Here is a 22,711-nt window from a genome sequence, read left to right on the forward strand (position 1 = left end):
CTGCTTTGATATCTATGTTTTCTGGACACTAGTTTTTCCTCCTGTCCCTTTTTAGTTTACAGTGTTTAGCAATAGTTGCTAGATGGTCAGCCCTCTCCCCTTTCAGCACCCACCAAGGCTGGTCCCTGAGTCCTCCATCAGATGGTTGTGAATGAGTAAGTTTTCCACAATGCTGCTTGTCTTTTGAGAACATTGGGACTGCTTTGTCACTATAGGGCCTATGTCCATGTTCTTGTCATGGGTACACCCTCCTTGTCTTATGCAAATCTCAATCACAGCCTTCCTCTTACGTGGGGCCCAAGACCTGCTTTGTTGGTTAAAATGTCCATGTACCATGGCCCTGAAGAATGTCCATATCCTCTGAATTCCTCATCATACCACATAATATATCATAGAATAATTCATTATTTTAGACTGCTGGTTTTTTATTTGTACTGGTCCAGGGAAAGGATTGGAACTAAGTATCCTTTCTTGGGACAACTCTGAATGGTTAGTAGAGTTTTCATGCAGTGCTGTGATAAGAATTCTGGGGCAGCACTTAATTTGGTGAGAATGTGCATCATGATTGATTTAAGGCATCTGCCCCAAGGACAAGCAGAGACAAGGGCAGTATATGTGCCATGCATTTGCCATCCTTGTTTTGGGGTCTCTCCAAGTAAATTATATAGAAGGCGTCATAGCACACATCTCCTGGATTTCCCTATGCTATGAGAAACCAGGTACTCAAATATTTATTTACTGACTGTCTAGTTGACATTTATGTTTGTGACCTGTCACAAACATAATTTCACTATCATTTTTTTCCAAAATTTTTAACGTTTATTTATTTTTGAGAGAGACAGAGAGAGTGGGGTGGGGGGTGGCAAAGAGAGAGGGAGAAACAGAATCTGAAGCAAGCTCCAGGCTCTAAGCTGTTAGCACAGAGCCTGACACGGGGCCTCTAACTCATGAGCCATGAGATCATGACCTGAGCAGAAGTCAGACACTTAACCAACTGAGCCACCCAGGCACCCCTGTGACCACTGTCATTTAATGTCTTCAAGAAAATATGGCCAGTCAGAGTGACAGTGAAGTACTTTGCCAAACTATCCTGTCTCCATGGAGAAAAGGAGTTCCTTCTGTGAAAGAGGGAAGGGGCTGGATGAAAAACCCATCTCATTACCCTCTAGTATAAGCTTACATGAACCACTCACTGACTTCATAGTTCTCTCTGCAGATTTCTTGAGTTTGCTTGCTGCATTTTTATTCCTTTGCCTAGATTCAGAGCCAACATGTTGTAAGCTCAAGTTATCCAAATAAAAATTCATAAGGCTGTGTGTATCAAATGCTCAAATTGTCATCAATATAAACATAACCACAGTTAGATGATTCTCCATGAACTATCCTTCTCTGTCAATGGTTTGCTTCAATTCTCCTATCTTCTACTTTCCACTTTCTCTGTTCCTTCTCTATTTCTAGGCAGCTTCTATTTGCTACTTTTGTCATTGAAAAACTCACCCCTACTCTTCTCCCCTTCAATAATATCATGAATCCAGGAAAAATAATTATCAACACATGATCCTGTTTCCAAAACTCTCTTTAATATCTTAACAGACTTTAGCAGCAATTGAAGATGAAGCAGAACTGCCAACACTTAGCAAGATGGCAGGAGATAAGAGTTAATTGTTGGCCAAATTCCCTGAGTGAATGAGTGAGTCAACATTATTTAGTCCATTCTGTGCACAGTTCTGTGTTGAGTATTTTGAAGGAAATGAAAAAAAAATGAGACACTGACTTCTACCCTTAGGAAAACTAGCATTCTTATTTATTTATTTATTTTGAAAACTAATGTTCTAATTAGAGCCATAGGGGAGGTAGGCATAGGTACTCTAAAAGTTGCTAGTATAGTTTCTAAATGACAAATGTCAGCATACCTTAAAGTCTAGGAAACAGGTTCTGAGATGGAGTTTGAAATCAACTGTGTGGGTGACTATGGCAAATTACTTAACCTCTCGAAATCTCATTTGGGAAATGGAAATAATATTAGTGCTTACCTTATAGAGATGTTGGAAGAACTAAATGAGGTAATGCAAGCAAAATACGTAGTCTTGTTAACACTGCATATAAACAGCATTATTGGTAGTTAACCATTTTCATGTTAACCCAAATGATTTGTAAATCCATACAGTCAGGTATCATTGGTATTAGTAGCTAATGTTGGTATTAACCAACCAAACACATATGTGATCGTCCCATCCCATGGTGGAAATTAACTGCTAGATATGGCTGCTGTCAATCTCAACTATCTTAGGGTTAGTTCAGAATTTATTCAAAACTTACACTTTCATAAGGGGCCCCAACACATGAAAATGTAGAACTCAGCATCACATACTTGGTCACCATCATTTCTGTGGACCTCCTTTGTTCCCTCTCTGATATATTCTCTCCTGGATCCTTTCAGTCAAGCATCAGTGTGCCCAAATGAAAGGCTTTGTTCCTGTATCTGACTTGGAGAATTGGCTCAGTCAGGAACATTCTTGGATGGAATGTGTGGGCTTGGATGACTGTACTTCCCCGGAGCGACAGAACTTGTAACCCTTTCATTTTTTTTTTTTCAAAATAGGTGGTGTCTCCACATTTTTAGGCAAATGGAAGCTGTGAAGCTGCCAAGTAACCCTCAAACCTCTTTCTCCTTGAAAGGATGCATTGCACCAAAGGGAAGGAAGGAATTAGTCAGAAATCACAGAGCAATGAATGGCTGAATCAACATGTATAAAATATTGCCTAGCAGGCAATCCACTCCATTCCAGCTCATTCGAGGATGTCCGAAGAAGAAATACACAGTAGCTTCTTAGGTTAACCCAAATGAACCAGAACCTAGTGCCAGTGTGTGTGTGTGTGTGTGTGTGTGTGTGTAAGAGAGACAGAGAAGGAGAGAGGGAAAATATGAAATTTTCATTTACATATGTGGCATTGATTTTCTTCAGTGGGAAAAACACGCTGTAAAATCCTAGAACTACCAAAGATCACTGTATTTTCATACCAAGAAAGAAAAATCTACATAAATATTTGCCACCTGTAATGAATGGTCTGGTCTAAACATCTACCTAAAGGAAGACAAGGGTCAAACTCCCTCCTTTAGCTGGGGAATGCTGGCTCATTTCAATGTTTGTGCATTTAAAACTCATGGAAAAAATCTGCTAGTAGGACTCCTTGGAATTGTCGGGAGTCCCCTCCTGTGAAGTCTTATCCATCCCTCTAGGCAGAAGAGACTGCTTAAGTGACGAAAGATGCAAGAAAACACATGCCACAAGAATGCAAGTCTTCCTCCAGGCAAATAGCTCAATAAACCCCAAACAGCAAGCTCAGAAGCTTGTCTTCTGCTTCTGAGGGACACAGTCTTCATCCCCAGACCCTGCTCCTCCCACCTTGAGTTTCCAGGGTGTTCCCCAAAATGGAGTCTGCTCTACATTGGATTTGCTTGGCTCCACTGAGCACCACACACTCTTTTGGTTTTGACAACAAAGCCTTTGACTCATTCCAGTTCTGTGACTGTGTGCATGTATGCATGTGTATGGACCAAGGAAGTGTATTTACATTTTATTGAAGTAAACCTTTATGATGTTGTCACCAAGCCATATTGTCTCCAGATTTCAACTGCACAATCTCTGTTATGGAAAGTACATGTGATAAGACCGCCCACCTATTTCATACTTTACTTATTCTTCAGTGGGCCAGAACGGGGAATCTTGGCTTCTTGACTTTCCCAGCCACAAACCCTGCCAACTGAAAATATTTGCCAGGCTCTGTGAGAAGCAACATTCTCAGGTTTCTCCCAAGGATGAAGATCAAGTTATTTCCATCAATATCTAGCCTCTCCTTATAGCATCTCAAAGCTGTTATAAGGAAATCTATTACAAGGTCTTCCTTCTCAACCAAGGCCAAGACTACATCTCATGTTTGTGACTTTTGCAATCATGAAGCAGCTTTTGGATGAATCTAGTGAGTGAATTAACAAGGTCACTTTCAAAAGTAACTTTGGCTTACACACGACTCTGTAAAGAGAAGAACTGAATGCTATTCAATGTGGGTTCACTCACCTGGGTTGAGTACTAACCAGAGTAGACTCATTTCCTGATTTCCAGGATCCAGTGCAAAGTTCAGCCATTGCCTTAAGAATTGAAGTAGGACCCAAGAAGTCAGCACAAAGGATGACAGGTTTCTCCCAAAAATGTGTCAGTCAAATGCCTTTATCTGACAGACTTCTCCTATCTTGTGTTCACAAGGAGAAAGGATCCTGCTCTCCCTCCCCCTTCCTCCATCTACACCAAAGAGTTGGGCCTGAAAATTATCCTCACTGCTCACATTTATTAAACAGTTATATTCTCCAGATGAATCTTGTAGGAAAATGCCAAGAGAAAAGAAATTTTGAGGGCAGAATATTCTTAGGCAAAATCTCCAATTAAAAAAAAAATCTATGAAGATGTCTCCAAGTTTTAGAACTCCAAAAAGTGGGTTTCAAGGAATTAAGATAATTTTGTCTGAATAACAGAAGGCCTGGGGGTAGAAAGAGTAGAACTGAATCATAATCTTCAAGGCTACAAAATACCTCTCTTTCTAAATCATGAACATCAAGGAGACTTGGGGGAGAAAAAATTAGGAGGCAGACAGGGTATTATGATAGGAAGTTGTCGACTTGATTTCTCTGTAAGTTCTTCAAAGAACATGAGTGAATCTACCTGGAAATGAATGGGTTGACTGAGGTTGTGGAGCTTTTATCTTCCCTGGTAGTCTGGGATCTTTTCCATATATGCCTTGATGGACAGGGGACTGTGATATTGTGTGTACATTAGAGGGTCCTCAGCCAGCATGAGGGTGCAGGGAAGCATGGGCATGAGGATGGCACCATGAGAGTACTCACTGAGGAGCAGCAGAGTCTGGGGATGAATTTGAGAAGCCACAGATGTGGAACCAGGAGGACTAGAGAGGCATCTCTTTCAGAATCTTCTTGCATCTCAGTGCATGTGGGGAAGAGAAGGAAGTAGAGAGAGAGGAGGCCTCAGGGCGGAGGCATACCGAAATATCCAGCTTCACTCTAGAGGCAGTGGGAAACCCCTGAATAGCAAACTCAGATAAATCTAGACCTGCTTATGACTCCTCACACCTAGCAGAAATTCAGATCACTCTTTACCCACCTGGTTAGAACTTAAGAGCCAGGGTGGAGATGAGGGGTGGGAGGAGTGTAATTTTGTTGTACCACACCCAGAAAACTGCCTTGTAGGTCCCTTAAGACTCTTCCTCCCTGAAGCTCACTTGTTCTGGTAAGAAATGGGTCAAGAAAAGGATGAAAACTTGCAATGTTTTGATTTTATCCCTGTTGTAGAAGAGCTCTAGGCAGAGAATGAGATATACGTTATACAGACCACTGTGATATCAATGAAGAAGGGGACATTGATGTTGGGAAACGTCAGTGAAGAATTAGAAAGAGAGAGTACAGTTCCCTATGGGTAGGGTACCACACCTGGTGGCAGCAGAAAGGATTGCTTTTCCCATATGAAAGATGGAAATACTGAGTCCCAGAGAAGATAATTAACCAGCCCTCTATCCTCCTGTGTTGAGCCAACATGGGGGGAGAGCAGAGAGCAGGGGAAATGGAAGTTCATTCAGATGAGTGAACCCAGGGCATCTTTTGCATTGGATAGAGAAAGGATTTCTGTTCAGAAAAACCAAAGGAAGTGTTTTCTTTCTGGGTTAACCCCTAAAACTATTTAATGTGGTCTCCCCAGCACTTTGGGCAAGAGTTGGAGGCCTAAAGGCACTGGCTGCTAGAGGGGGTGTGGCCTCCACTCGGCACAGACCTTGTGTGGGAGGGTGTGGGGATGGCCATGGTGCCCAAAGTTGATATGGGGGAACATTCAAGAGATAGCCCTATCAAAGACTTTCTGAACAAGGTATCACAAATGGCAAACAGTGCATTCAGGGCCAAGGATAGGAGGAGGAAGTGAGAAAGACAACAGACAAACTTCAGATTCCTCTGGAAAACTTGCAAGTGAAGACAGTGTGCTTGTCAGAAATTTCTCAGAATCCCAGAGTTTTACACTTTAGGAAAACCTGAAGAAGAACTTGCGGTTGCCCTTTTAATGGAACCTTCCAGAATAAGTGTGAATCAGATCAGATCTGATGCAGAGTCAGCTCTGTGGTGGCCCAACAGGGATTCTCATATCCTTGACTCACCTGGTTAGAATTGAGAAGCTGAGAAGAGGGGTCTGAAAGTCCCCACCTGTGTAACTGAGTCTGCAAAGGGTGAGAATATGTTCAGAGATGTAGCTAAAGTCTGGTAAGAGGAGAATGAAAGCAGGGATGAATCAAAGCTGGTGGTCTCCTGCGGGCCACTGTGGGCTCTGTGGGGTCACAAGGGTAGGGGGAGGCTGAGCCTATGCATCAGCACTCTGGATGGTGCCAGCTAACTTGCCTGTTTCTTTTTTTAATGTATATATGATTTTTACTTGAGAGAGGAAGAGTGTGAGCAGGGGCAGGGGCAGAGAGAGAGGGACAGGGAGAACTCTAAGCAGGCTCCATGCTGTCAGCACAGAACTCGATGTCAGCCTGCTTCCCACAGACCATGAGATCATGACCTGAGCCAAAATCAAGAGTCGGATGCTTAGCTGACTGAGCCACCTAGGTGCCCAAACTTTCCTGTTTCTTATCTAGGCTATTGACTACTGGCCTTGGGCCACCAGGAAGCAAAAATATCTCTCTTATTCATGTTCCATCTCAATTAGAAAATAACAAGAAACAAAATTGTGTCTCACTCCTATCCCAAACTACCCTCACTTCAAAACTATCTCTGTTCTTTATTAAAGGAAATACAGGGGCATAGACACTAGAGTCCCCATTAGATCTCTGCTCTGCAAACCCCCTGATTGTGCATATGCTGCTCTGACTCCTGGGAAAGGACTAGTTATTTAACAGGACTCCATGCAGATAGCCACAGTGTCTAGAGGAGTCCAGTGGTCCTCCCCCTGCAGCACAGGAGCAATGAGATTGCTTTTGTGTATCAGCAGAAGGAGAGCCCTTCTTGTTGACAGACCCGTCGCGCCCATGATAAATTGCATCTCTGTGAGGGTGGTATAGTTATGGTTTTCACTTCACAAAGGTTCATCGCCAGGTCTCCTGGCACTTTAGAAAATGAACTGCTTTAATTCCATTCTGATCAAACAGCCTTCCACAGCCAGTTCCTGGTTTACTCTAATATGGCTGCTGGCTTGTCACTCAGAAGGCCAGCAAGGGGCCAGCCTTGATGGCAACTCCTCCTAGAAGCAAGGGAGGAGATCCTGGATGGCTGTGTCTTAAAGAAGGAGAGTAGGGGTGCCTGGGTGGCGCAGTCGGTTAAGCGTCCGACTTCAGCCAGGTCACGATCTCGCGGTCTGTGAGTTCGAGCCCCGCGTCAGGCTCTGGGCTGATGGCTCGGAGCCTGGAGCCTGTTTCCGATTCTGTGTCTCCCTCTCTCTCTGCCCCTCCCCCGTTCATGCTCTGTCTCTCTCTGTCCCAAAAATAAATAAACGTTGAAAAAAAATTTTTTTAAAGAAGGAGAGTAGATACCTGATGCCCTGGGGACTTCAGAGTGGTGCAAGCCTCAGTGAGTGTAGGTCAAGGGCTGCACTCTCATTCAGGGGACCCAGAGCTGTTAGTGGATTTGTATGTCCTTGTTGAGCACCTCAACTTAATGCTATTCATTTTAGCTTTGGTGAGTCATTATCCCTGATTTCGTGGGAGTTTTGTCTGGCTTTCCCAAACTCCCCAGATCATTGTTCTGAAGGCAGAAAAATGTAGCCCCTATGCAGGGGATTCATAATTTATCACTTTCTGCTAATTTGATTTTAGAATCGTGTATATGGTTTTTCAGGCTATCTATTGCTATATAAAAAGTTATTCCAAATGGGTATCTACTCTAAAAACTACCTCAAATCCGATGGATTTAAAGCAATAACCAATTTTTACAACTATTTTGTGGGTCAAGACTTTGAGTGGAGTTTAGCTGGGTAATTGTTCTAGTCCTTATGCCAGTGGCTGGGGTCACTCAGTGGTATTCATCTGGACCTGGGCTGGCCTGGAATATCCAATGACTTTGTTCACACACGTGGTACCTTGGTAGGGACAGCTGAGGTCATCTGGCCTCTCTCTTTTTTCATGTGTCTGGCGTCTCCACATGATCTCCCTGTCAACCTTCACATGGCAGCTCAAGTCCCATAGACCAAGACAGAAGCTGCCAGTTCCCATAGAAGCCTCACTTATATGATACTCCATTGGTCAAAGTAGTCACAGGCCATGCAGAATCAAGGAGAGGGGAAGTAGGTATCATCGCTTAAAAGGAGGCATATGGCCTTATTTTCAGTCATCTTTAATCCACCACCCGAGTCAATTTATTGATGCAAATCACATATCTCTAGGGATGAGGGGAATTTGTCTTGATCCAGGCACCCTCCTAACAGAAACCTCTTTTCTCCAATCCTTCAGAACAACTGTGGGGCCAAAGGAGATTCATGTTACATAGTAATCAGGGTATAAACAAAGCTAAACAACAGTCCCCTTAATACACATCAGAAATGAGAGTCATACTTCTGTCCTTTCCCCATGAATTACGTAGATAAGCTTATCTCAGTTATTGCTATAAAATAATAAATTTGGCTTGGTAATAATAAATGTTATTTGCTTCACATACCTGGTATGTATTATCCCCCTCTGGAGAATTCCACATAGCCTTGCCACTAATCCATCAGGCTGTTTTTCCAAGAGTGGATTCTCTATTGTTCTGTTCACTCACTCAGCAGATGTTGAGTGTGTGATGGTTATGGCATGTGATTTTCCTTAAACTAACTGTGATGTTTCCCAGCCTTGTCTTGCTATCTCTGGGAGCTTCAACCTTTGGGTTACTGTAGGTGAGCCTAGAAAACCAGGATAGGGAGGAAATATCCTGTGGCAGAGCCCTAAGCTTTAGACGTCAGGAATTGTTTGGTAAAAATGTGCATGTGGGCAACTAAACTACTGGCAGATGGTAGGAGATTCGGTCTCATAATTCAAGCACCAGTAAGTACTGCACTCTAGACCAGGTGCATCTAGAGAAAGTTTCTGACAGGTATACCTGGTTTTCCATGGGAATATAGGAGACCCTTCTCCACAGGTGCAGAAGTGTCTCACTGTGGGCATTTGAGTTGATTTCAAGCTGTCAGGTGACATGGCCCATGGGTATCCTTGGCAGTTCCACTCTGAGTACTTCCAAAGTTCTCTGACAAGGCTAAAAACTCCCATCCAACCAAAGATTCTTGCACATTATTTAAATAGGATGCAAATGCATGGTCTGCTCTGAGCCCTGGCAGCTTTCAATTTTTATATTTTCAGAATGGAAAGGCCTGCCATCAGTTCACTTGAAGTTCAGGCCAAGATGTGCCTGTCCCTGACATTTGTTCATTCTTTATGCAGGTAGCATTTTGGAAAATTAAAAAAGAAGTCATCTTTGTACTCCATTCCCTACCACCCTCCAAAACAATTTCAAAAAAATATTTTAGACATTTGTTGCATGCATAATAGCTGGAACATGACTAACTTATTTCCTACCGCTTGAATTTCCAAGTTGGATTCTATAATCCCTCTCTTTGGCAATCCATTGTCTATATCTTTTCTGATATCTCAGTGGTAGGTACTGCCTGTTTAACCTAAGGGATTAGGCTCCTAAGTGCATAAGCAGATTCCATCAGATGGTTGAGACTGGTTATTGCTGGGATGAATACCTGGATGTCAAGCCCAGCTGATGACAAAGGCAAGCATGAGTGCAGAGGGAGAAGAGGTGCTTCCCTTTGCGTGCACTTCCTCCATATGCAGTGAAGTCTGAGCCCACTCACTTACAAGCTGAGTACACTGCTGAGAGCTGTCAGAAGCCCTACCTTCTTTGCATCTGGGATCTGTGAGGAAGGGGGCCCTGCTTGAAAGACAAAACCACGAAGGGAACTAGAAAAACTGAACTTGGGGTCATGTTGTGTTGGTGGTATGCCTCTACACAGGCTGCAGGTACCACTCAAATTCAGCCCAAACCTGTGTGTGTGTGTGTGTGTGTGTGTGTGTGTTTATGCAGCAAGAGCATATATATATATATATATATATATATATATATGTATATATACATTTTTTCATATATATGTGTATATGGAATACACACACAGACACACACACACATATATGTGTGTTAATATATATGAATATGAATATATGTGTATATATACACACACTGTATACACACAATTATACTTTGCACATTATGGTTGGTTCAGATAGAAAGAAGAGGCAGATAAGGAGAATGAAGGAAGAAGTAGAAAAGGAAAGAAAAAGAAGGAAAGGAGGCTACAGAATATGTGGTAGACTGCTAATTGTCCCTCCCAAGCTCCGAAGTTTCTTTATTCTGTCTTCCTGGGTACATATCTATCCCACTAGAAACCATGTTTGTCAGCTTCCCAGCAGTGAGGCTGGGCCTTAGGACTAAATTTGCATCACTGGAATGTGAGTGGAATTAGTGTGTGCAATTTCTGCTTCACCTGCATACATCGCAACCACTCTCTTTGGACTCTCTCTTCTCTGCTCAGCTTTGGCCGTGCAGAGCTACACTCCCTGTGTGAGCCGGTGGAGTGAACCCTTGCTGTCTAGACAGCTACTTGAGAAAGAAACAAATGTGTATTTCAGGTCATTGTATGTTAACATCTCACTGTTGTAGCACATGCAGCTCCAGTCTGTAAAAGAAGCACAAGGAAGAGTGAGGGAAAACTCAAGCAACAATGGAAAGAAAGGATGGCACTACAAATACAGTAATCCAGAAGTAGAGAAAGTGGGTTGGTAACATGGAGCCATGACTGATGGGAGGAGTCAGCTTCTGGACAGGTACTGGGGAGATTGTAATATTTCCATAAAACTTCTCTCAGGCCTTCCCTGACAACCATGCCCCCTCCTACAGAGTTTTGAAGCTGAATGTTTACAAGGGCATCCGCGTTTAACTGACCATCTCAAGAGTGTCTCATTCACCGGATTAAAGGCATAGGTGCTGGAATCAGTAACAGTTTAATTGATCGGTTGGACTGATTCTCCAGTGAGCGAGGTGGCTTCCAAAACAACGGACAACCATTTCCGTGTGCAGCCAAGAGAGGCTGAATGACCACATCTTATGGACATTGGAAAGGTGATTCCTATGCTCACTGGGCATTTGATGAGGTAACATCTAAAGTATCAACTAACATTAATATTCTCCAAAAAAGGTTTGAATCAAGAAAGCTAAGTTGCTTTTTAAGTGCTATATGAATTGTTTTCACTTCACTCCTCTATTCACTTGGACAGTGGACTTTAAACTCCTACCTGCTCTTTGAAAATCCCTAATAATCAGCTTCAGTTTTCTCCATGGGTGAATCATAGACTTACCAAAAATTGTTTTTCTCCTGTGCACTATAGCAGAACACAGGTTTCATAGCTTTGTATTGAGTGGAAGCTGAGGTATGCCACTTGGCAGGTCAAGGCTAGCTGTCTTTCCCATGTGGTATGCTTTTAGACTTGCTGGGAGGTCCTCATTCATAAAAATATATTTCCCTGTGACATAATCATGGATGCCTGAGAGTCAACCAGTAGCGTTCATTCCTTTGTATTGCCCATGGCCCTTTCTGAGCAGTTCTTTCTAAAAATGCAATCATCCATTGACAGGTAACAGATTAAATGTGTAGTGGAAGCATAGGGAAGGGGAGAATTTTTATAGAGGAAATTGACAGTGGAAAAAAATGTACTCTATTCATGGCTCATGGTCCCATATCCCTCTTTGTGTCTGCTGCTGATATATAAGAAAAGCACAAGGTGGCCCCTCTGTGGTCTTTATTCTCCTCACTCTATTCCTTCCAAGTACATTCATATTCCAGACCAGTACATGATAGAGAGCTGACAGTAACATACAGCCAAGAGAGCCAGCTGGCTACTTGGCTGGGCCAAACTTCCCTCTCCTAACCTAGAGCAGCCCTGGGCCCTGGGATCCCACAAATAATCTTGTACCTCTCGGTGTTCGACCAGTTGGCCAGGCCAGTGCTCTTGGTGCTTGTGCACAGGTCATCTGAGGAGAAAGGGGACTCAGGACAGGTAGTTTTTACTGGGTGAAAGGAAAGGTTAGGCTGGATGTGAAACCAGAGACTGTCTGGAAGGTGCAGACATAGTTGGAGAGCCTGAATAACTTGCAGTGACAGAAGGTCACCAGACAATTGGCAGAGGGTGAGAAAGGGAGGCTGCATGGAGAATAAAAGAGAAAGACAGAAAAGGAGCCTCTGCACTTTGCCATTGCGCCATGTGCCTCAACACAGATAACAGGGTGCAAAGTAAGAAAATGTTTATTTATACATTTTTATGGCAACTTTGACATCTCTGAATCTCCAAAGCTCAAGATATCTTTATATTAGAGGGAGATTAGGTTTTATCCTCAGCCTCTCAAGATAATACTAAATTCTGGTTTCAGAATTCAGCTTCCTTGACCAGAGAGAAGCAGAATGTAATTCCCGAGGAAAGGGAATATAGCCTGTCTAGAGAAGAAGGGAAGAGAGGAGAATATGAGGAATCAGAACAAAACTTTATACCTACAAGGGGAAAAAAATGAAGCTGAGTACTTCTCAGCATCTAAGCTAATGCAACGGAAAGAACAATGCCCTGCAGTAGTGTTCCTTAGGGATTATTGCACAGATACAGCATTGTATGGAAGAGGCTGGATTAATGCAGGTCTCCCATGAACTTGACTCTGAAACTTGGCTACTATAGTGAGCTCATTACTAGGAAGATCACTGTAGGTGAGAAGCCAGGCAGCACATTCTGCTTTATGATTTTTATGTCCATACTTAAAGTTCTTATCATCCATTTGACTATGAACTCCATGGTGGAGAGGTGGAAGTACACATTCATTTATATTATCCTCAGTGCTTCATTGGAAATCTTGAACATGGTGCTTATGGTAGCATGAGTGCCACTTATCAAACATTCACTCTCAGCTTCCCATATGTCCCTGCTTCCTTCTTATTAGGTGGGGACCAACCTGATCATAGCTTGGGAGCAGAAGTGATGTGTGCCACTTCTGGGTTGAAGCACAGAAGAGCTACTCTGTGGCTCCCAGCTGGCTCTTCACCCAAAACCAAGAAGGGTGCTACATATGGTAAAGTTATAAGATTGCAGTATCTTTCTCATATAGTGTGGGGTATTGCCCACCCCTACTTCCCCCCACCACTGCACTAACCCATATTGGAGATGTTGCCCAAGTGACACAAACTTCTGTTGTGTTTAACTATTGAGATCGTGGAGCTATTTGTTAGTACAGCACCAGCTAACTCATCCTAACCAATAGAGTAATAAATAAATTTTAGTTGAAAATGAATTAATAAAGAAATGGCTAAAATGAATGATAATATTGGCACTACTGATGTTTTTGTTTTTTGTTTTGTTTATTTGTTTGGATTAACCTCTTCACTATCCATAGCTTAAAATTCTTTTTTCCTGTCAAGGTCTCAGTTCTTTGGGTCTGTGCTTATTGGCAGTTAGTAGCATTCTGTCTTCCCTAACTACTATACAGTATTTCAGAAAAAGGGCTAAATGTTGGACACAATACATTACATCAAATATGTTGAGCATCTGCTCTTTTTCAGGCACTGTGCTGGAACCAGGAATAAAAACTGGATAAAACATGTCCCATGCCCTTGGCATCCCCATTCTAGAAGGAAGCATAGATGAATATGCAATTTTACTGCAATAAGTATTCTGATGGGTGTCAAGACCAGACAGTTATTTCTACCAGCAGCATAGAGAGGGAACACCTGATTCAGGTTGACAATTCCAGACGAAAGGAATTCCAAAGGACACAGCTTAGAAATAAGAGGGAGGATGTATTCATGAAACTGAAAATAGTTTAGTACAGTTAGACGACAGGTATAGGAGAGAGGTGGTAAAGACGTTTCTAGAAGAATGAGCAGTCCAGACCCTGAAGACCTATTGTGTTTCATTAAGGAGCATGACCATTATCAATCAGGTAGATAGGGAATAAAGTATGTGGAGGAAATGATGTCCCCACTAGTCAGAGACTTGTGCTACAAAACCACATGACATCCTTGAAATATTTGAATCCAGACAGTTGACATGATAGAATTTCTGCCTCAGAAAGCTCACACTCGTAGTGGGTTGGAGAGTAGATTGAGGGGAAGAGTGGAGGCAGCTGTGTGTCCATGGTGATGACAGACCACTCCCTGGTCCAGCCAGCTGGGGTTTCACATTGACAGGGTGTGATTCGGACTCTACTAGTCCCATTTCAACAATCTTCTTGGAGCCTACCTCCTTTGACAGCTATGCTGACTTAGCATGATCAGAATCAGTACTCCATTTACTTCTGGTTCCCCATTCTCAATTTCTGCAGAGCTTCTTGGATTTTCTATATGAAGTTGGCAGAGGTCTTCAGTGGGGCTTTGGGGACCCCAAGACCTCTAAGCTTCCTGCTTCATATGAGACACCTGAAGAAATTTGGTATTTTCCAAATTTTTTTCTCTTTCCATGCTTCCACCCTTGAAGTCAAGTTGAAACATACAACCATCTTAAAAGAAGACAAATTTTCATCCCTGATGTAATAATGCATTTGTTTTTGCAAGTATTTTACAATGGTTTTTAAATCTGTGACCATGGGGGAAAACAAGTCTATGTAGTATTTTTGTTATTGTTTTTATATCAGGGTAAAAGTGATACAACTAACTGAGTAGCTTTCCATCCTTTCTCTATTTTTACTGCATGGTGAATACAAAAATAAATTCCAGATGGATTAAATAATTAACCTACTTCTTTTTTTTTAAATTTTTTTCAACGTTTATTTATTTTTGGGACAGACACAGAGCATGAACGGGGGAGGGGCAGAGAGAGAGGGAGACACAGAATCGGAAACAGGCTCCAGGCTCTGAGCCATCAGCCCAGAGCCTGACGCGGGGCTCGAACTCACGGACCGCGAGGTCATGACCTGAGCTGAAGTCGGACGCTTAACTGATTGCGCCACCCAGGCGCCCCAACCTACTTCTTTTAACCTACTACATGCCCAAATTAGAGCCCTGAGAGAGCGGGGAGTTCTCTCACAGAAACAAACATTTGGGGCAGGGGGTGTTTGTGTATATGTGCATGTGTTTAGAAGTAGTATAGGGAGGAAGGTATCGGGGTATGAGATAATATACAGAACTTGGGTAGAGCTTCAGTGGGTATTTAAGCAGGATAAAACCAAACCAAACCTCTTAGTATGTGTGCACATGGATGCCTGTCTAGTGTGGCTTCAAAAGGCTGGAAGTGAGTTTCCCTGCATCACAAATCTGCCTGTAGAAGAGAACTCTAGGGGAAGAAAGACTGCATTCATCCCCTGCCCCTCTGACCAGCCCTGAGGCTTGGCCTAGAACAAACCAGAGACACCTTTCCTTCTCTTTTCCCAAAGACAGCAAATGTGCCTGATTCCAGAGTTGAGTTTGGCAAATTACTGTTTCCAGCATCATACTCTGGCAGCCTGGCTCTGTTCTCCAGCCATTGCCACAGGGAAACATAGATCAAGCCCTTTGGAGAGGGAAGGCTCAGAGCCAAGGCATTTATGCCCCCCGGGGCTCCCTTCTGTCACCCCTCCTGTTTTGCACGGCAACAACACCAACCAGCGCCTGCTGCCCGTGGGCACAGCCTCCCAAAATTGACATTGGAGCCTCTACCTATTGGTTTTCATGAAGGCTTGGGGCTGGCAGCCTGTGGTGTCCAGGGGGATGCTGATGCTACAAGGTTGGAGAGATGCAGGGGGTGGAGTGTTATTTGCAGTCTCTACCAGAAGCCCCGTCAGCAGGTCTGTAACTTGGCCAGCAGCAACCACGTGGAAGAACCAGCAGAGAGGCGGAAGGTGGGTTGGAGAGGCTGAGGGGAGGCTTACAAATAACAACCACTGACATTGGTGAGCCTTTCACACTCTGCAAAGCACTTCAAAGTTCAACATCTAATCATGTCGCCATAGCAACCCTGGGAGGCAGACAAGCGAGGTAGACATAATTAATCTCACTTAGAGATGGTGAACTTCAGGCTTGAAGAAACCTCAGCTAAATAAGGGGTGGAGCTGGAAGTCAAACTCTGATCTCCTCACTCAAATGTTCATGTTCTGTTATGCTAAGCTTCTGCAATCATTGCTCTGTCCTTGTTCTTTCCAATCTTTCTTATGCAGCCCCCTTCTTCCTGAAACTTACATCCCCTGACTCTGAGGGTCTGGGTGTCAAGTTTTCTCTTTCCTCTCTTCTACATGCCTCTCCCAGGACCCATCAGAAGCTCATTTACTGCTCCCCTGCTCAGAAGGACTTACATTTTAACCAGCAGAGAGAAAACTTGATGTGAGAAAAGATGAAATCCTTATGAGAGTATTTCAAGCTTTAAAAGGATGCTTTTGTGAGAAGAGAGCTTTCTGGTTCCCCCCAGACTATACCCAGGTGAATTGCTTCCCTGCCAGGCTCATGCTGACCCAAGTTGGTTATAAGGACAGTGGGGAGAAGCTCCTCTCCATCCTCATCAGGGATCCAACAGTTTGCCAAAGCAGAGCAAAAACGTTTGGGCAGGAGAAAAGGTCCCATTGCTGCACAATCAAACTCACCAAGATCTTAGGAAGAACTATAGATTCCTCTATGGCTCCTAGGGCATTTCAGCTGGGGCCTGAATCCAGAAATTCAGTCCAGGAGCACGCATGCTCCATTCTGTTCTTGGCCCTGTCTGCTTACCTCAAAAGCCAAGTTCCAGAGAGAGCCTTCCCAACCTGTACCAGACTGGCAGAAGTGATTATCCCTAGGGATGAGGCCAACTCAGTCTAAGGTATCCACCTTCCTCTCCAGCTCAGTCCCGGCACACACCACCCTTTCTCTCAGTCCCTGCCCCATGGCTAACCAGCCTCAGAAACAGAGAGGCCATGCCACAGGCATTCCAGGGGCATTTGCTTACCCTGAGTGATGATAGTGAGCTGCTTTTTTTGCAAGCTGTCCCCTCTGCTTTTATGTATATTTTAAAATGTGCCGAACATGAAATGGAAGGCAGGGCAAATGCCCATTGAGCAGTCAGTCTGTGGGTGAGAGACTGACCCTGGCTCCTGCCAGGTGTGGGCTGTCCTGCCTGGACTCTGTTCTGTTCTGCAGAAGAAGGGGAGGGGACAGTAAGATACCAAACATATTCTGGGCAGTAACTTGCAAATGCCTCAATGTTTTCCAAGTGCAGGGCTCAGTAGAGGGCTTGCATTTTATGACATGAGGCTATTTATTATAGGCTTGTGTTATGTGTCAATAATTTCCTGCTCCAAAATAACAGAGTAGGCTTGACCCAGACACCTAGGACTGAATCCAGAAAAAGAGTAAACAGGACCTTGAGGGGTGACCAGAAGAAGGCTTAGGATAGATATTGAGGGGCCTTCTGGGGCTACCCCCACTCTTTAGTTTTTATTCTTCTCAAACATTCACACATATGCTCACTCCTTCACTCTACCCCTCATTCCTAGATCTTCTGCTCTTTGAAAAAAAAAGAATAAACTGTAACTAACTTGAAAAACAATTATTTTTATTCTTCTGTTATCCCAGTGCCAAATCTGCACTTGAGTATAGACAGAGCAGTACCACCCATCGCTGAATTGATGGGTCCTGGCTAAGACATCACTATGGCAGTTCTTCCTGGTTCTTACAAGGAATTCTACCATATGCGTGAAAATAGCCTTAAGAGAAAGTTTAAAGATATTCACAACTGGCATTCAATGGCACTTTGTAGTCTGTGAAGCCTCATTGTATGTTTTATTTTAGAGGTATAGTCAAGACAAGGTTTTTAGCCCTTCCATTTATAGATGAGGAAATGGAGGCTCAGAGAGGTTAAGTGAATTGTCCATAATCACACAGCCAGGAGTAACCCAGCTTTCCTCTTAACATGTTGCAAGGTAGGTGGAAGACTCCAAAATCTGGGTCTAGAGGACAGCATCAAACACTGGAGGTTGGAAAGATGAGGCAAAGGAGAGAGGTGGGTACTCCAGGGTACAAGAGCACCTGTTGCAGTTATGCCTGCAGCTGGTTTAGGTCATTTTTACAAGTATTAGATCTGGGTATAAGAATCGTTTTTTGTTTGTTTTCTCATCAATAAAATAATGTACAAGGTTAAGATAGAAGAGCCCAGGACCACGAGTCAGAAAGTTTGGGTTCAGTGTGGCTCTGCTGGGGTGGAGGAGGTCAAGGTGGTCGCTGAGGCCCATGCTTCCATGGAGATCTGTGCTCCTGGTTCAGGGAAGAGGTTTGGGGGTCAGGCAAAGGCTCATAATCTCTAAAGGGCCCAGAGAATAGCAGCCACCAGGGTTCCTCGGTTACTTTGATACAAAGTCCTGGCAAAGAGGAGACAACCGGAGAGCTGGAAATAGCCCCGTGGGTCTCAAGGGATCAGCAGGGACTCCTCCACAGGATCTCTAAATTAAGCAGCTGTGGGAGGTGCAGACTTGGGCCCTGCTGGCAGGATGAGAGCCACCAGGGCTGGAGGTCGGAAAGGCCCTGTGTCATTCATTGGGAGGGTCATAATCTCTTGCATTTGTCTACTGTCTCCTTATCACCTTCTTTCCTTTGATCTTCACATCACCAACCCTGGAGGGGAGGAGGCTGGTGACTTTCTGTAGTCCTGTTGTTTTTTACAGGGAAAATATAGTGGACAGGAGGAGACAGTGATGCCAAATTGCCAGCCTGGCCAGGATGCCTCGCCTCCTCTGCATCATGCACCTGCACATGTACACACATTGAGAGAGACTGAGAAAAAGTCAAGAGAGAGCTCACTCTCCTTCTTCCTGGATTTTGATTGATTCTCAGATGGGGGATCTATGTGAGCATTCAAGCTAATGTACACCTTCCTCTTTTACAACCCCATTGAGAAGGAAAGGAAGACACATCTAAAGACCCAGTAACAATCTCAAGTAGATGTTGACAAACACTTCTCCTTGCTGGCCCTGGGCCCTAGGGTAAAACCCAAAGGTGATTTACTCAAGTTCAGGAATTTTGAGGAGCTTGCCAGGGGATCATGGAGGACAAACCCTGCCCCAGTCTTTCTTCTTGTGTATTCCTCCTCCTCATCAGAACCTGTCCCTTTCATACCTTCTATCATGACCTGTTCCATCTTCTGAAAAACCCTGGCTTCTCTGCCCCCATTCCTCCCCTCCAGGCAACACTATCCTTGGATAAAAGAGAGTTTGCATGGAGAAACTGCTTAGTCCCCAAATGAGATGAACAGTGAAGTCACTTGCTGTGTTTGCTATTCTTCTGGAGGAGAAATCATGACAAAAGAAACTGACTAAGGGGTGGGAGCAGTTTGCTCACTTTCCTACCCCTTACATCATAAGGAGTAATAAAACATGTCCTGAAAGTGTCATAAGGTGGAGAAAATTATATTTACAATAACTCCTTTCAGGGAAAATACTGTATACTGCAAAGAATATTTTCTAAGCTTTTGGGGTAAAGGTTTGGATGCCTAGGAGACCCTTAGGAGGAACAATCACTTTCTAAAGAGGATTTGTCCAGTTCTCAATATTTATATTCTCCTTTCTCATCTCATCTTCTTTCCCAACTTCCCTGTTCCTGTCAACAAGAAACCAAGGTATATAACCAAAATCTCAGGGCAAGCTTGCCTTGGCTAATCAAGGGTGTCCTGCAAGACACCAGCCTAATGATTTTTAGGTAGCTAATACCAACCAACCCAAGCAGCAAGAGAAAGATCATCTGCCAGCACAGTCTCACCTATCTTGCAAGACTTGGTTTTGCTGACCAGGCAGCAAGATTGGGCATGGAACAGGATAGCTTAGGGCACTACAGGAGGGGCAAGCCTGCCATCAGGGATCTTCTTTCTCTGCCCTCACCCCCACAGTGCACAACCACAGCTCCGAGTGAAGGCTGAACAAATGAAGAACAGTGTGAAGGGTACCAAGTTATTAGCCCTCCCTAATGGGAACTAGCCCAACATTTCCATGTGACCTTGGGTGGAGAGAGGGTAAATAAGCATAGTATGTGAAGAAGACAGGATTGACAGAGTCTTCAGAGATGACATGGAAGTCAGAGTGAAAAATAGCATCTGAGTCACTGGTTTCCAGTCTAGATCCAGATCCCCACTGAGAATATTTATGTCTCAAGGTATTATAGTTTCTTTGTCTCCAGGTAGTTCCCATTAGGAAGGGTCATAGAAGAAGTGATGTAGCCAAATTTCCTAAGGCCCCATGTTAGAGGCCCCTGTTCTTTACCCAAAGCCAGATACCTGGTTGAGCTGTCTATTTTTGGAAAAATGTGTCATTCCAGGTGTCAATATTAACAGCAAGAACTTAGAGTTAAAGAGATGTGAAAGTAAAGCTCCTGAAACAGAGGCAAAGATTTCTATATTTTACAACCCTCTAGGGTAGCATCAAACCAGAAATGCTTTTTGGAAGTGTGGGCCTTCAGTTTTGATTTAAAGTATGAGCAGGACAACATGAATGTCATGAATAGTGTTTTGGAGGATGGATGTGGCAAGGTGCAGGTGGGTCCAGGGGAGTGGATGTGTGAAAAGGAAGCTCAATGATGGGGAAACAGAAAGAATATGGCAGGGAGGAGAAGGCTTAGGGCCATGTGGGAGAGGATTGTGTTATCAGGGCCTTCTGGCCCAGGGTAGATCCTCTGAGCAGAGATTGAGGATATGTTTTGTGACAAGAAAAGGTGCACCAAGAGCCTCTCTTTGGAAGTGGGGACACTGAGAGAATGGCTGAGACTTTTGCTCTATGTGGTTGAGTAGGAGGTGAGATCATCATACCTGTCATTATGCCCACTGTTCTCCTCCAGATCAATCCTGTCTTCCTCGGACTATCCATTGGCTTTCTTTTTTCCCCTACCTCACTGAAGTGGAGAGTACATCCCCCATTTCAAAGTTCTCCCCACACCTGAAGGTCGTTTTTATCTCCTTCCAGATCCCTTCTTTAAGTGAATTTAAACACAAATCTAAAGGTGTCCTTGTCCAGAATCAGGTTCCTTCATCCCTCACCACCATCCTCTAGTTCTTCCCACATGGGTGGGGTTGACCAGCTGGCTTCATGTAAGTAATGAATGCTGATGACTGAGAAGGAGGGACCTCCTGTTGGCTACCCCACACCTGACAGCTGGGCAGAGCTGAGTAGCACAGTCAGGCCCTCCTTCCACATATGGCCTCCTGGAGAGACCCCATCTTGCCATTCTGGGCCCCCAGCCTGCTCATTGAGCCCCTTGAGGCTCCTTCTTAGGACTTTATGGTTTTTATCTTAGAATAAGCTCAAGAATATAAGTTTGACTATTAGAGGAGTGCTTCCTTTGTATACTAATGATCTTCCCCAGATCTCTATGCATTTTGCAAGGACTCTTCTAACACACCTCTGTAATGGGAGAGGGCAGTTCTTCCTGGTCAGAAGTGGGACCTGGCATTTGAGAACTCTGACTGCCTTATTGACATGTCAGTTGGGGATCAGGCACATGAGTCCCACCTCTCTGTCCTAGACCCCATCTATGGAACTCAGATGTCCACTGAGAAAAACATAGAACCAAGCCAAGAATGTTCTTCACCTCTTGGAGAATTCATAGAGCGGCAAATCAAGAGACTGACATCCAGTGGTTGAGCTCAGCCAACATATTCTTAAGCCTAAAATCCACAGTTCTCCGACTATCAGAACAGACAAATATCTCAGTTCTTTGATGGAAGTGACAGGGTAAGGTATCCAGACAGCCTGACAAGAAAGGTGAGGAGATTTCTTCCTAATGTTTATTTTACCCTTTTCAGCCTTCTTGCTTATCCTGCCTACTCTTGTCAACAAGGCATCAAAGCATACAACCAAAATCCTAGGGCAAACTCATCAAGAGTGTCCTGCCAGAGACCAGCCTAATGAGTTTTAGACAATTAGTACCAACCAACCCAAGCAGTGAGGGATGGACCAGACCTGCCAGCAGATTCTGTCCCCTGTCTTACTCACTATCTCTATTGATCAAGAAGCATTGCCCCAACCTCCAGAGTGTGCCTTTGCCAACTGCCCAGCATGAACAATCTGAGCTCCGCCCTCCTTTTGCTCCTTGAACCTCTCGACAACCACTGGCCTTGTCAGTCATGCTGAGCAGAGCCTCGAGAGTTGCCAAATGGACTTGGCCTTGAGCCACCAATGTTTCCTGATGCAGAGGAGATGAGATTTTCAAAAACATGGAACTCAGGAGAGAAAGAGGGATGGTCCTCTTTTATAGTTGTAGCTTACCCCAAAGTGGATTCACTGAATTATACTATCACAAGATAACTGCAAAATAGTCTACATTCAAATTACCCCAAGTATGCTAACTATGAGTGACTCATTTGACAGTGTGGGCAAATGCAGTCTCATAGGGCTCCTGAGGCAAGATTTGTAAATGTTGATGAACAGCTAGCCATGACTATCACTGGTGAGAACTGAAAATGGGCTGGTGACTTCTGAGCAAGCCACAGTGAATTACCAGTCTTGTCACGGCTAGACCTAAGATAGTTTCCCAACCTGGTTTTTCCATGTCTGAGGGGGTAGGGTAGAGGAAAAGAGAACCGTAGCTAAATAAGTAACGTCTATAGTTTTAATTTTTTATCTGTTAGTACACATGGTGTTGGAGGAAATAATTCCCTGGGCCTCTGGGTGAACACA

This window comes from Lynx rufus, unplaced genomic scaffold (assembly GCF_022079265.1).
Source record: "Lynx rufus isolate CCGP_SWC_20201006 ecotype Redwood Valley unplaced genomic scaffold, mLynRuf1.p SCAF_7, whole genome shotgun sequence".
NCBI classification, from domain to species: Eukaryota; Metazoa; Chordata; class Mammalia; order Carnivora; family Felidae; genus Lynx; species Lynx rufus.